Source organism: Entelurus aequoreus, linkage group LG02, assembly GCF_033978785.1.
Source record: "Entelurus aequoreus isolate RoL-2023_Sb linkage group LG02, RoL_Eaeq_v1.1, whole genome shotgun sequence".
Lineage (NCBI taxonomy): Eukaryota > Metazoa > Chordata > Actinopteri > Syngnathiformes > Syngnathidae > Entelurus > Entelurus aequoreus.
This window is the reverse complement of record NC_084732.1, coordinates 54019623-54033397: the sequence shown is the minus strand read 5'-3', so window position 1 is coordinate 54033397 and position 13775 is coordinate 54019623. Positions and strand designations below refer to the sequence as shown.

At 42.6% G+C, this 13775-nt stretch overlaps 1 protein-coding gene across 6 annotated transcripts in view; it reads left to right on the top strand.

Moving 5' to 3' along the window:
- Positions 1-13775, top strand: part of plekha7b (pleckstrin homology domain containing, family A member 7b) — a 254813-nt gene that overhangs the window by 167508 nt on the left and 73530 nt on the right. The gene's annotated exons all lie outside the window — the stretch shown is intronic.

The window sequence follows — 13775 nt, the reverse complement described above, 5'->3', positions numbered from 1 at the left end:
TGCATGAACATCACCTTGTTCAAAGAACAAAACCAACACAGTGCATGAACTCAGAACAAATTACACACCTGCAAATCAGCGTGACTTTGGCTGTTGCCTTTGAGGGACCAGTTTAGATATGCGTGGCTTCACCTTGGCAAGTGCCACTCTCATGTCATTTTCGCAGCAAAGTCTGTTCCTTTTCTTTGTTTTTATGTCCAGCATCCTCGAAAAGGATTGCTCGTACAGGCTGGGGGTATTCATAATTCGCCGATAGGGAGAAGTTGTTATTTACACGATGAGTCGGGTGTGTTTTGACTTCCGCGGCCGAGGCTTCGCCGAACCCCTGAGGCCGACTCACCGAACCCCTAGGGTTCGATCGAACCCGGGTTAAGAACCACCTGATTTAGGCTTAAAGAGGAACTGCACTTTTTTTGGAATGTTGCCTACTGTTCACAATCATTATGAGAGACACAAACACATGTATTTAAAAAAAAAATGTTAAGGATTTTAAAGATGAATAAAAAAGCTTGAAAGATGCGGCTAATGGGAGTCACCGTTGTAACCTTCAAAGCCCTCCATCAACGTTTTATATACAAACTACAAGTATATTTATATATATATAATGTAGTGACAGACACGTTCATAATAATACATAATATCTCTGATATTAACCGTATTTTAGTCATTTTAAGCATTGCCAGGAACTTATTTCCTCAGCGCATTTATTTCCGTTTCCATAGCAGCACACTTTCGACTTCCGGCAACAACTGTGTGTTCCTAAATCTGGAAACAAACGCAAGTGTGTTCTAATAATAGCAGAGTTGGTTATAGATGACAATGATGGCTATTTTTGGACAAATGAGGAAGATTCACAACCTTATCTTTTTTAAGTTGAATGTACAGAAGATTAATTGCTGCTTAGAGAAACGAGCACGAAGTGAGGCTGAAACTTTGGAGCAGACGGAAGCCGAAAGAGTGAGGTTGGCCTGACTTTGACACTATAAATGTGGAACTTGGAGCCATGCTATTTCGACATAAACCGGGAAAAAACATCCGAGGCCAGCTGGACCAAACACACAACTGTCCATCGAGTAAATCACTATACTATTGATCATGTTACACACAGTATGTCATGCGTGTTATTACAACTACATAAACTGTTGAGCTAGCTGTGTAAAAACAAAACATAAAATGTGGGCTAATACTTAACAGATACTGTAATATGATTGTTCATGTTTTTTAGTCAGTACAGATTGGTGTTCTTTCGCTTTGTGTTGTGCATTACAAACTCAAACGCGACGTGGAAGATAGCATATCTCTTGCTGTAGCTGTTTTTTATGGCTAATACATTCCGATATGTAGGGATGATGTTCAAAAACCGGTTCTCTTGATGCTTCGATAAGAAAATAACCGATTCCATGGATTCGAATCCCTTTTTGAGAACCGGTTCCCGTTATCGAAGCCACTATACCGTATTTTCGCGACCATAGGGCGCACCGTATTAAAAGGCGCCGTGTCAGTTACGAGTGCTATTTCTGTATTTAACGCATAAATAAGGCGCAGCGTATTTTTGGGCGCAGGCATGGTTAAACATACGCTACCTTAAAACATACACCAGCTTAAAACATACGCTAGCATGCATGGATGCTGTTTTAAAAAGGCAGCAGGAGCAAAGCTGAGTTCGGTTGTACTTTGTTGAAGTATTTATCAATGTACTCGCATTATTTTTTGATCAATCCTCATCCACAAATCCATCAAAGTCCTAATCGTCTGTGTCCGAAATGAACAGCTGGGCAAGTTCTCGATAAAACACGCCAGATTCCCTCTCGTAGCTAGCACTACAGTAAAAGCGGACTTCTCTTGCGCCGTTGTGCGTATGGATTCGCTACCGTGCTGGTCCCCTTCTTCTCCACATTGTGTGCTTCACCGGGATATCGAAAGTGAGCGGCACCTCGTCTATGTTGGTGATTTGGCTGTCTGCATTTGTTAAATTTACAATGCACATAGCAGCACTATATGCTCACTGAGGACGTCCCTTTAGTGTCCTCTCTCACCTGAAACCTTCACCCTTTAACGTCCGCATGCTGTCCTCAGTCACGTCCGCCTTTCCTCCATATAAACAGCGTGCCGGCCCAGTCACACAACATCTACGGCTTTTGGAACCCAGTGCACACACAAGGTGCACACACAACAACCTATCTGGACTCGATAAGAGATTCAATAAGGAATCGGTTCGATAAGAGGATTCGATAATGGCATTGACATCGATCATTTCTTAACGAACATCATCCCTACCGATATGTTACTCTGCTGGAAAAAGAGTTCCTCTGTGTTCGCCCTTACAATAACAATGTCGCTACAGCTTGGTTTTTATACAGGTTATGGAACGTACATGAAGTATTGTTGGCGGTTTTTGAATGCATTTTTAAAGTGATTTAGAGGTAGAATTGATTGCTACCATTAGCTGCATTGCTAGCCAACTAAAACAAGCTGATTTTTACATGTAACGCTGCAAAAAAAATAAATAAATTGTCTTGTCTCTCAATAGGCAACATTTCCGAAAAAAGTGCAGTTCCCCTTTAAAAAGTCTATACAGCCAGTGCCTGTGTTCTGGCAAAGAGTGCTCCCCTTTGGAATTCATGCGCCCCCTGTATCTGTGCATGCATATGAATCCAAGGAATGCGAAAATGCTGATTTATTAGGTTTTAGTTTTCTACTAATAATTTGGATCATAACAGCCATGTCGAACATCTACCTAAATTACTATCTACTTAAAGACCTGTGTTGCGTTTGACCAGATGTTCCTCCAAGTGGGATGTAAAACGCTGGTCAGTCCCAAGTTCCTTAATGACATATCAACTGAACTCAAACGGTACCACCAAGCACAGAATAGGTATTTTGTAATTTTATTGTCAAAGCTTTGGCAATAATGAGACCAGCCTCGAACAACACATACAAATGCGCAGCCCAAGTTGATCTGGCATTCCACAGGCCAAAAGCAACTCTTTTCACACAAAGAAAGCCCGCCTTTCCCCTCCCCCCAACACTGATAAGAAGAGAGACTTGGGGGTTGTGTTCACATTCCTGATGGTTTACGACCCTATCTAACCAGGCAATCTGAAGACAAAGAGAAACTAGTATACAGAGTAAAACGAAGGAAAGAAATGAGCTGATTCAAACATGATTATGAATAAAGAAATAGCTCTTAAACATATGCATTATCTACAATCCCCCTTCAGATCTTATCCAAAAGATCTCTCCTACGAGAGCAACACCTCTAAAGCACGCCCCACATTAAAGTAGGTGCTGTAGTTTTTTTTTCTTTGAGCAAGCTAGCAATAAAACAACAGCATATTTACATGGATGACAGATGGAGGGAGTCCACGTCAATGTCGTCATGGTCAGGGAAGGAAATCAACAATTCTCGAAAGTCTCCATTTTGCTTGACCCCCTTCAAAGACATAACGAGCCCAGAAACAGGGTGGGGTTGACCTTCTACAGCTCTAACAATGATGCGGGTGCATAGAGACTTAGCACAAGGGGCGATAAAGCAACCGCAAGAGGCTATAATGGCCAAGAAAACTCCAATGGAGACCAGGACAGACTTAATTAGGTCAGTCCACCTGCCAAATGTGCTTTGGAGCCAATCTTTAAAGGGGTCAGAGACCCCTGAAACTTCAGTAAGTTCCTTAGACAGGGCCTGGAGGCCCTCTAAGGCCCTCTGAACTGAGCCATCTGGTGCAGTGTTGTTAGGAATGAAGGTACAGCATTGGTCACCAAACATTGCACACACGCCTTCTTCCTTGGCTAGGATGCGGTCAAGGGCTATGCGGTTCTGGATGGCCATGAGAGAGGTCGGGGCAAGTTGTTCAGCAAGTCCCTCAACGGCGTCACGAGTCAGGTTGGTCAGTCTCAACAGATTATAAAAAACATAGTTAATGCGTTCAACATTTTTAGTAGCAGTCACAGGGAAAATAGCACCAATGATAGGAAGGTTCTCGAAACCTGCACAGGATTCACACCACAATTTGTGTTGTGAGGGGACCCCTCTTGGTTGTCCAATTGCATCAAAGTAAACACCATCAGGGTTTCTCATCAGATCAAAGGAGCCCTTTACACTCCTCCGAGATAAAACATGGCGGCGTCGGCGAGAAGTTAGAGAGGCCGCTGAGACAGGAGTTACAAGGGGAGTTAATTTGGTACCCACTAGGGTGAGTGGGGTCACCAGTCTAACCATAGCACAAAGCCCTACGGATAACTTTGGGATTCTAATGTACAATCTGTGCTGCCCACAATACCAGAATAAGTCAGCTCGTGCCCAAGGGCCTATCCTAGAGCCATCTATCAGTGTGGTGCACCAGGAAGGGTTAATGTCACCCAATTTGTTGGGGGACGAAGAGGGTCCTTTGAATTGAAAACACGTGTAATTCAGCTTTTGGGCCACAAATGGAAGAAGTCGGGTGGAATTGTCAACAGGAGGGTACACACTAGCCAACAAATCGCACCCTGGTGGCGTGGGTTCAGAGAACAAGGAAATAAGACAGTTTGAGCCATTTATGTCAGTCAACTTAAAAAGAGCGGGGTAAGTGTGGGGAAAAGGACGTCCAGCGGAACAAGCAACACAGTCACCCAGGTTTTGGCATCCACCTGAGCCACAGGTTTACCTGTACCCGCTCCTAAGGTCAAAGTTACCAGGCCTTCGTTGGTGATGTCATTAGCACGCACAGATGTGAGAGCCTTTGAAACACCACCAAGGTGGGGTGGTACTTTAGGTGCTACAGAGGGTGTAGAGGTAGTTAACGCCCTCTCAAGGACATTAATTTTAATAATTAGAGTCTGTATCAGTCAGGTCAACCCCCAAAACAACATAAAAGGGACGATGGGCACCACTTACCATACTATGTTGTCTGCATCCGACACCAATGGTTCAGGTTGCGTCGTAACAAATATAGAGGTTATTACCACGGTAATAGCTATTGTGTCCCCCGTAATTAATCACACTGCATAGGTCAAAAAAATAAGTCTTGCTATCCCCTTTGACCCAGTCTATTTAAAGTCCGCTGTTTGTTCTTAGACACTTGTCAGTCACTGTCGTCAGGAAGGAAGAACTGAGACACAAAGACAGTAGAACACGCCCAAGCACCAGTCCGTCAGGGAACACTACCGGGTGTGACATCCTGCTTTTCGTCTATCAAAATCAGAGTAATTCAGGTAACGAAACGGGGATAAACATCAAACTTTTCACTTAATATAACGACACAGATAGTTATGCTGAAAACAAGCAAGAGAAATTGGATAACTTCGAGTATAAAGGCTGGTCTCAAATAAGGATATACAATATAGAAGTTAAAAAGAGTAATATAGGTAGAAAATCTCTCTCTCAGCGTCGTCTTCTGGGCTGTAGGATTATGTGTGTGTAATTAAAGCCTCGCTCTTCTATGACACTAAAAATGAGTCGTTTTCTGCTCCCGTTCTTCTTCAGCTGCCTCAGGCTCAAAAGGCGCTGCTGGGGGTCGAGTGGGGCAGATGTAGTGGCGATGTCAGCAATGACATCCGCTGGTAATCTGTCAGGTTCTTCAGCAGGAGTGTAGAGGGAGAGGTGGTACCAGGTGTCCCCTTTTCCAGCTAGTCGAAGGGCGTGAGACGTCCGTTCCACGACCTTGAAGGGACCACCTGGGCTCCGTCCACTTGCGTTTGATGACCTTGATCTTGACCCTCTCAGCGGCCGGAAGGGAATCTGGAGTGGCGGGCTGTCATCCTCGTATCTGTACAGAAGAACTGGCACACAAATTCTGCATTTTTTGTGTAAAATACCATTTTGGTTTTACGCTGAGTCCTCCTTCCATGGCGGCTGCTGGTCCTGTGAATGGCTGACCTGTATGCAGCTCATAGGGTGAAAAAACTCAAAGGGCGGTAAAACAGTTTTATTCACGGACCTTCGAATGATCATTAACGCTAATTGCAACATGTCAATCCAATTAAATTTGGTCTGTGCACAGATTTTAGCCAATTAGTTTTTAATGTTCTGGTCCATCCTTTCAACCTTACCTTGGGACTCAGGATGGTACCCCAAACCTGTGTTCTAGTCCGAAAGCCTTTTCGACCAAGGCTAAGTGAGGTTTTTTTTTTTTTTAAATGGTTGCCGTTGTCTGACCTAATCTTTTTGGGGAAACCATGTCGGGGTACTAGGTCATTCACAAGTCATTTAATTACTGATGTTGCATCCTCTTTTGAGGCTGTTGTTGCTTCCGGCCAACCACTGTGATTGTCAACACAAGTCAGTACGTACCTTTTCCCTTGTACCGTATTGATCATATCAGTGAAATCAAAGACTATACATGATTCACCCTCACCTCCTCCCTATTCTAAATTTGATCTACTTAACTACTATCGATGTGTAAAATCGTTATTTTCAAATTAAAATTAGTTATAACTTCTTACCCACGGGAAAAACGTTAAAACTATGGAATGTGTCAGAGTCGGATTATTGTCGATTTTGTTCCAAGGAGTCTGTATCCACCCTCACTCACCCCCTTCTGTTTCTGAAAAAGGACTGTGTTAGTCATACTATCACTTTCAGAAACATCTAAGAAAAAGGTCAGCTAATAGTCAAGTAGCGGAGGACAAGTCATGTTTGAGGTCAATGATTGTCTCTTTAGCCTCTGTGGTCCACTGGGGGGTGTTGTTAGGGTAGGGGACCCCTTAGCAATATCACAAATAACTCAAACTCCACTAAATATGCTTATATTTAACTTATTCAATATGGTGAAAGTAACAAATATGCTTATATTTATATTGTCACCAATACTAGAAAAATACTACCCTTGTGGCGAATGCTTTAGCAATAGTATTTTAAAATTTTACCACACCTGGTGGCCCCAATAATTCATTAAGTCAAGCTCATGTTGTAGAAAGTTGAATGATGCAGACACGTTTGTTACTGAATACTTTCTATCAGACTTCTGTCTTGACAACTATGTGTATGTAATGAGCAACTATAATTATTTGATATGCTTAAATGTGTAATGTGTCGTTTTAGCTCAGCTTTTGTGTAGCTGCTAGCTCCTCGTAGCCTACAGGTGTCTAAAGTGCAGCCCATAGTTATGTGTTTAACACAACTATGTGCTAAACCTAAACAATTGAAAATGTGGTATTTGGGTGTCGGTGTAATGTTTGGCAGCTACGCCGTGTCTTATCATTGCACCTAAGTTCTTTGGTTTTGTAGGCGAGACAGAGAGCAAGTGAACAATGTGGGACACAATTGTGTCCATCTTATACCATGCTAGTTGTTTCAAAGATAGGTCAACATGAGCAACCACACCTTGAGTTCCAACATATATAAATATACAAAGGAGTCAAAGGTCTCCTGGTATGAGTGTCTAACTGGTGATCATAACATATGGCGAGTCGGGTGGCAGAACACACGGAAGCATCTCAGCCAGTCAGGGTTTTCACTGTTAGAGCAGTTGGATGTCAGCCATTCCTGTTGTTTCAGGCTGTGGTAGGAGCCTTGGTAGTGGTGTCGCAGCTTGGTGGTTAAGCCGTCAGGTAACACCAGGAATGTTCTTTCTGTGCGATTTGAATGTCAGGGTACAGTCTGTAAAGGAGGTCCAGCAATCTGAACCGGAAGTGGTTTGGTGACAGGTAACCTTGTGACCCCAGCGAAGCCTTCGACCTTTAAAGAGGAAGCACACAGTTTCTTTGGTACCTCTGCATTCAGAATCGAATGGGTGGCGCCAGTGTCAATCACGAACTGATAACATTGTCGTTGACACTCATGTCCAGCAGGGGGCCAGTCTGTATCTCCTGCTGGGGCTCCTGCGGTGGGCGTCCTTTGCCACACTTTTGTGTTCGTTTGTTGGCACTACGGAACCTTTCCCGTTCGAAAATGTTCACGACTCCAGTGACCAGGCTGGTCACAGCCGAAACAGTTTCCACCCCGGACTGGCTTTGAAGCATCGTGTTGTCCACCACCCGAGTCCAACCGTCTGGTCGCACGTCTGTTGAGGATTCTTTCCTCCACCTGTTGGAACTCAAAAGCAAGGTCACCCACTGCTGAATATATCCTAGCTGATCTTTGACCTTTTGGTTCTTTTAACCTTTTATTTTCAGCTATCTGTAAATTAAGGAGTTGCTTCCTTGCTGCTCTGTCATTAGCCTTATCATCCTCATCTTGAGGAAAGAGACTGCGCATAGCAGTAGCTATGTTTGTAACGTATGGTGTTATCGGTGAGGTCGAAGATTCAGCCATTAATCCTACTTGTTGTTCTGTATTTTTGCCATCTTGTGTGGAAACACAACGATACAAAATGCTTCTAAAGTCTCCTATTGATTTCTTCCCATTTCACTCAAACAACTAAACAAACAAACAAATAAACAAACTTGCAGCTAACCACAATCAACAGCATACCATTTACGAATACCTTCATTTGTCACTTTTTCTCTCTCTCTCCTTCTCACTGGAGTAGGGGGCGGTGGCCTAGTCAAAGTCTGGGCGGGTCGTTTGAATTGTCTTGCGCATGCGCGGCAGGCAAAACACCCATCAGTCTAGTCTGTCCTATTTGTCTCATTAATCATCGGTTCTTTTGCTGCATTTTGTTTTTCCACGTAATCCCCGTTTACTTTTATCATACGCTAAACTCTTAAATTCTCGAGCACCAACCCTGCTCTTTTTTTCTCTTGACCATTTTCACCAGCGCACACACACAAGCACGTGTAAGCACTCACGCACACACAAGCAAGTGCCTACAGCCCTACGCACACACACACACACACACACGTAAGCACTCTCTCTGCGTTTCACTTTACCATAAAACTTCCAGTTACTTTTTTATTTTATTTTTTATTTTACCTGACGTTTGAGTTCACAACTTTTCGAGTATTGTAAACTCCCTCTTAACCCTTTCAAGGAACGTTCTCTTTTTTTCTTTTTAAACTCTACTTGCTAATTTTATTGTCGACAACCGTCCATTCAATTGATCATTACACAGTAATGATTCATCACATTCCTCCCCGACCGCCATCACATTCCTGTCTGTCACACTCAGTGGCCATTGTGTCTATTTTTTTCAGAAGGGCCTCGAACCCCTGAAGGCCTTTAACCCACAAACCATACGGCGGCCTTTAACCCCGTAATTTTTCGTACAATACGCAGCTAGAGCCTCTAACTCTAACCCGTGCAATTTATCGTGCAATATGCAGGCCTCTAACCTCCATATCATACGAGGGCCTTTAACCCGTTACTCTTTTAGGCGGCGACCAACTACCCAGGGTGAGCCACACCCAACTATTAGTTCACTCGTCAATGAAACTGCCCGTCACGGTAATCGAGACACAATGGCGTGAGTTGACCACCTATTTACAATTTTAATGCAATGGCAGGCTCGGCAAAAATGCAATCAATCTATCAAAATCACCATTCTGTGTCTGCGGTACAAAGCAGTGTTTAACTTACAGACTTCTGGGCAGACTCCTAATGCAGATTTTATCTAAAAAGAAAGGTTCTGCTTACCTTGAATTATGTTTTGGCCATGTGAGTCTGTCCAGAAGATTGCAAGAGAAGGTCCAATTGTCAGCGTGTCATCTCGGACGAAGCCCCCAAATTGTTGCGTTTGACCAGATGTTCCTCCAAGTGGGATGTAAAACGCTGGTCAGTCCCAAGTTCCTTAATGACATATCAACTGAACTCAAACGGTACCACCAAGCACAGAATAGGTATTTTGTAATTTTATTGTCAAAGCTTTGGCAATAATGAGACCAGCCTCGAACAACACATACAAATGCGCAGCCCAAGTTGATCTGGCATTCCACAGGCCAAAAGCAACTCTTTTCACACAAAGAAAGCCCGCCTTTCCCCTCCCCCCAACACTGATAAGAAGAGAGACTTGGGGGTTGTGTTCACATTCCTGATGGTTTACGACCCTATCTAACCAGGCAATCTGAAGACAAAGAGAAACTAGTATACAGAGTAAAACGAAGGAAAGAAATGAGCTGATTCAAACATGATTATGAATAAAGAAATAGCTCTTAAACATATGCATTATCTACACCTGTTAAATATAGATGCATGGTCAGATCGAATCCACTCCATAATAACGTATCTCATAAGTTTAAGCACAATATTTATATGCATATATTTTTCATACTGATATGTGTTATGTACTGTAGTTCCTGCTTGGCACTCAGCATCAAGGGTTGGAGTTGGGGGTTAAATCACCAAAAATGATTCCCGGGCGCGGCGCTGCTGCTGCCCACTGCTCCCCAAGGGGATGGGTCAAATGCAGAGGACACATTTCACCACATCTAGTGTGTGTGTGACAATCATTGGTACTTTAATCTTAAAATGTATTTTTCTCATCTTCACTGCAATTTTTCTGTGTAACTTTATGAAAGTTTCATAATCCTGTTATTTAGATTGTATGGTAATCATTACATCACATTGTATTTGAGCCATGTTTTCTTTTTTTAAGCGCCAGATTGCGGTCCAGCTTTTACGTCAAAAAATAGAATAGAATAAAATGCTTTTATTGTCATTATACGTTTGCACAAAATACGTCAGCACAATGAAATTAGCGCATCACCAATATCCATGCAAAAAAAAAATGTTTAGGAAAATATTTAAAAATAGAGAAAGAAACTTTTTTTTTTTTAATACAGAAAATTTAGTTTGATTTCAAGAACATTTTAAAAGTATATCAATAAGACATAATGAACCTTTTTGAGCAATATAAACAGAAGTATGACTAAAATGGCGGCGCATGGGAATGCTGCGGCTCACTAATGCTCTTGGGAGTGTAGAGCGATTTGGCAAAAAACGCCCGTCATTTCTGTCAATTTCATGGCTGGCTCAAAGCGTGAACACTCTGTGATCACATATGACCGACAGACAATTCTGGATGTGGATGGATCGGGTCGTTATAGACTGAAAGATGCATGTACGGTGGACCTCCTCGCTAGCATGGGAATACTTCGTGGGCTACATCGAGCGGCCTTTGTAGCAGCGGAGTCAAGTGCTAGCGGGGACCGCCAATGGAGACGACATAAGCGGTGTGAGCGGAAGCAGAAGCGGGGATGCCGAGCGGGGCTAACAACAAAGAGAAAAGCTAACCAAAGAAACGTGGAGTCTGCGGGTAAGAAGCCATTTAAACTAGAACTAGCCGGCGTCAGGCTGGATAATCCCTGCACACATAGCAATTCTCTTAGAATAAAACACAACTCACATAATGTTTTTTCTTTTGTGACCGTGTCAGAGGCAGACATACATTGTACCGAGGTAGCTAACTATGATGCGTTCAGTTTATCGCAACATCAAGCAAACAATCTGAATATCCCCGTCGTATCAATTCCTAGATATGGTCGAAACTATTTAAAGTGCAATACGCATAATAAACACAACATTATTAATATTGCTACTTCGGATAATTTCAACAAACAATCCTCAAAACAGCCCACTACCTATAATATGGGCTTTTTAAACATAAGATCATTATCTTCCAAAACGTTATTAGTTAATGAAGTCATTAGAGACAACAAACTTGACGTCGTTGGTCTCGCCGAGACCTGGCTCAAACCAGACGATTTTTTTGCGCTAAATGAAGCATCTCCTCCTGGCTATACCAATACACATGTTGCCAGACCTCTTAAAAGGGGAGGGGGTGTCGCACTAATATACAATGAAAACTGGCCCTATTCGGACTTCATCAGTGAATTCTCAGAGTTTGTTGCTGATCTAGTGACGCACGCCGACAATATAATCATAATGGGGGACTTTAATATCCATATGAATACCCCATCGGACCCTCCATGCGTGGCGCTCCAGACTATAATTGATAGCTGTGGTCTTACACAAATAATAAATGAACCCACGCATCGCAACGGTAATACGATAGATCTAGTGCTTGTCAGGGGTGTCACCACCTCTAAAGTTACGATTCTCCCGTACACTAAAGTAATGTCCGACCATTACCTTATAAAATTCGAAGTTCTGACTCATTGTCAACAAACTAATAATAATAATAATAACTACTATAGCAGCCGCAACATTAATGCTGCCACAACGACGACTCTTACTGACCTACTGCTTTCGGTAATGGCACCATTCCCAAATTATGTGGGCTCTATTGATAACCTCACTAACAACTTCAATGACGCCCTGCGCGACACCATTGATATTGTAGCACCGCTAAAGCTAAAAAGGGCCCCTAAAAGGCGTACCCCATGGTTTACAGAAGAAACTAAAGCCCAGAAATTATCATGTAGAAAGCTGGAACGCAAATGGCGTGCGACTAAACTTGAGGTTTTCCATCAAGCATGGTGTGATAGTTTAATAACTTATAAACGCATGCTTACCTCAGCTAAAGCTAAATATTACTCAAATCTCATCCACCTCAACAAAAATGATCCTAAATTTCTGTTTAGTACGGTAGCATCGCTAACCCAACAAGGGACTTCTCCCAGTAGCTCCACCCACTCAGCAGATGACTTTATGAATTTCTTTAATAAGAAAATTGAAGTCATTAGAAAAGAGATTAAAGACAATGCATCTCAGCTACAACTGGGTTCTATTAACACAGATACGACTGTATATACGACGGACACTGCCCTCCAAAATAGTTTCTCTCTCTTTGATGAAATAACATTGGAGGAATTGTCAAAATGTGTAAATGGGACAAAACAAACAACATGTTTACTTGACCCAATTCCTGGGAAACTTATCAAGGAGCTTTTTGTTTTATTAGGTCCATCAGTGTTAAATATTATAAACGTATCACTTTCCTCTGGCACTGTTCCCCTAGCATTCAAAAAAGCGGTTATTCATCCTCTACTCAAAAGACCTAACCTCGATCCTGATCTCCTGGTAAACTACCGGCCGGTGTCCCACCTTCCGTTTATCTCGAAAATCCTCGAAAAAATTGTAGCACAGCAGCTAAATGAACACTTAGCGTCTAACAATCTCTGTGAACCTTTTCAATCCGGTTTCAGGGCAAATCACTCTACGGAGACAGCCCTCGCAAAAATAACTAATGATCTATTGCTAACGATGGATTCTGATGCTTCATCTATGTTGCTGCTTCTTGATCTTAGCGCCGCTTTCGATACTGTTGATCATAATATTTTATTAGAGCGTATCAAAACGCGTATTGGGATGACAGACTTAGCCTTGTCTTGGTTTAACTCTTATCTTACTGACAGGATGCAGTGTGTCTCCCATAACAATGTGACCTCGGACTATGTTAAGGTAACGTGCGGAGTTCCCCAGGGTTCGGTTCTTGGCCCTGCACTCTTTAGTATTTACATGCTGCCGCTAGGTGACATCATACGCAAATACGGTGTTAGCTTTCACTGTTATGCTGATGACACCCAACTCTACATGCCCCTAAAGCTGACCAACACGCCGGATTGTAGTCAGCTGGAGGCGTGTCTTAATGAAATTAAACAATGGATGTCCGCTAACTTTTTGCAACTCAACGCTAAGAAAACGGAAACGCTGATTATTGGTCCTGCTCAACACCGACATCTATTTAATTATACCACCTTAACATTTGACAACCAAACAATTAAACAAGGTGACTCGGTAAAGAATCTGGGTATTATCTTCGACCCAACTCTCTCGTTTGAGTCGCACATTAAAAGTGTTACTAAAACGGCCTTCTTTCATCTCCGTAGCTAGACTTTTGACAAAAACAAGAAAGTTTGATCATATTACACCTATACTGGCTCACCTGCACTGGCTTCCCGTGCACCTAAGATGCGACTTTAAGGTTTTACTACTTACGTATAAAATACTACACGGT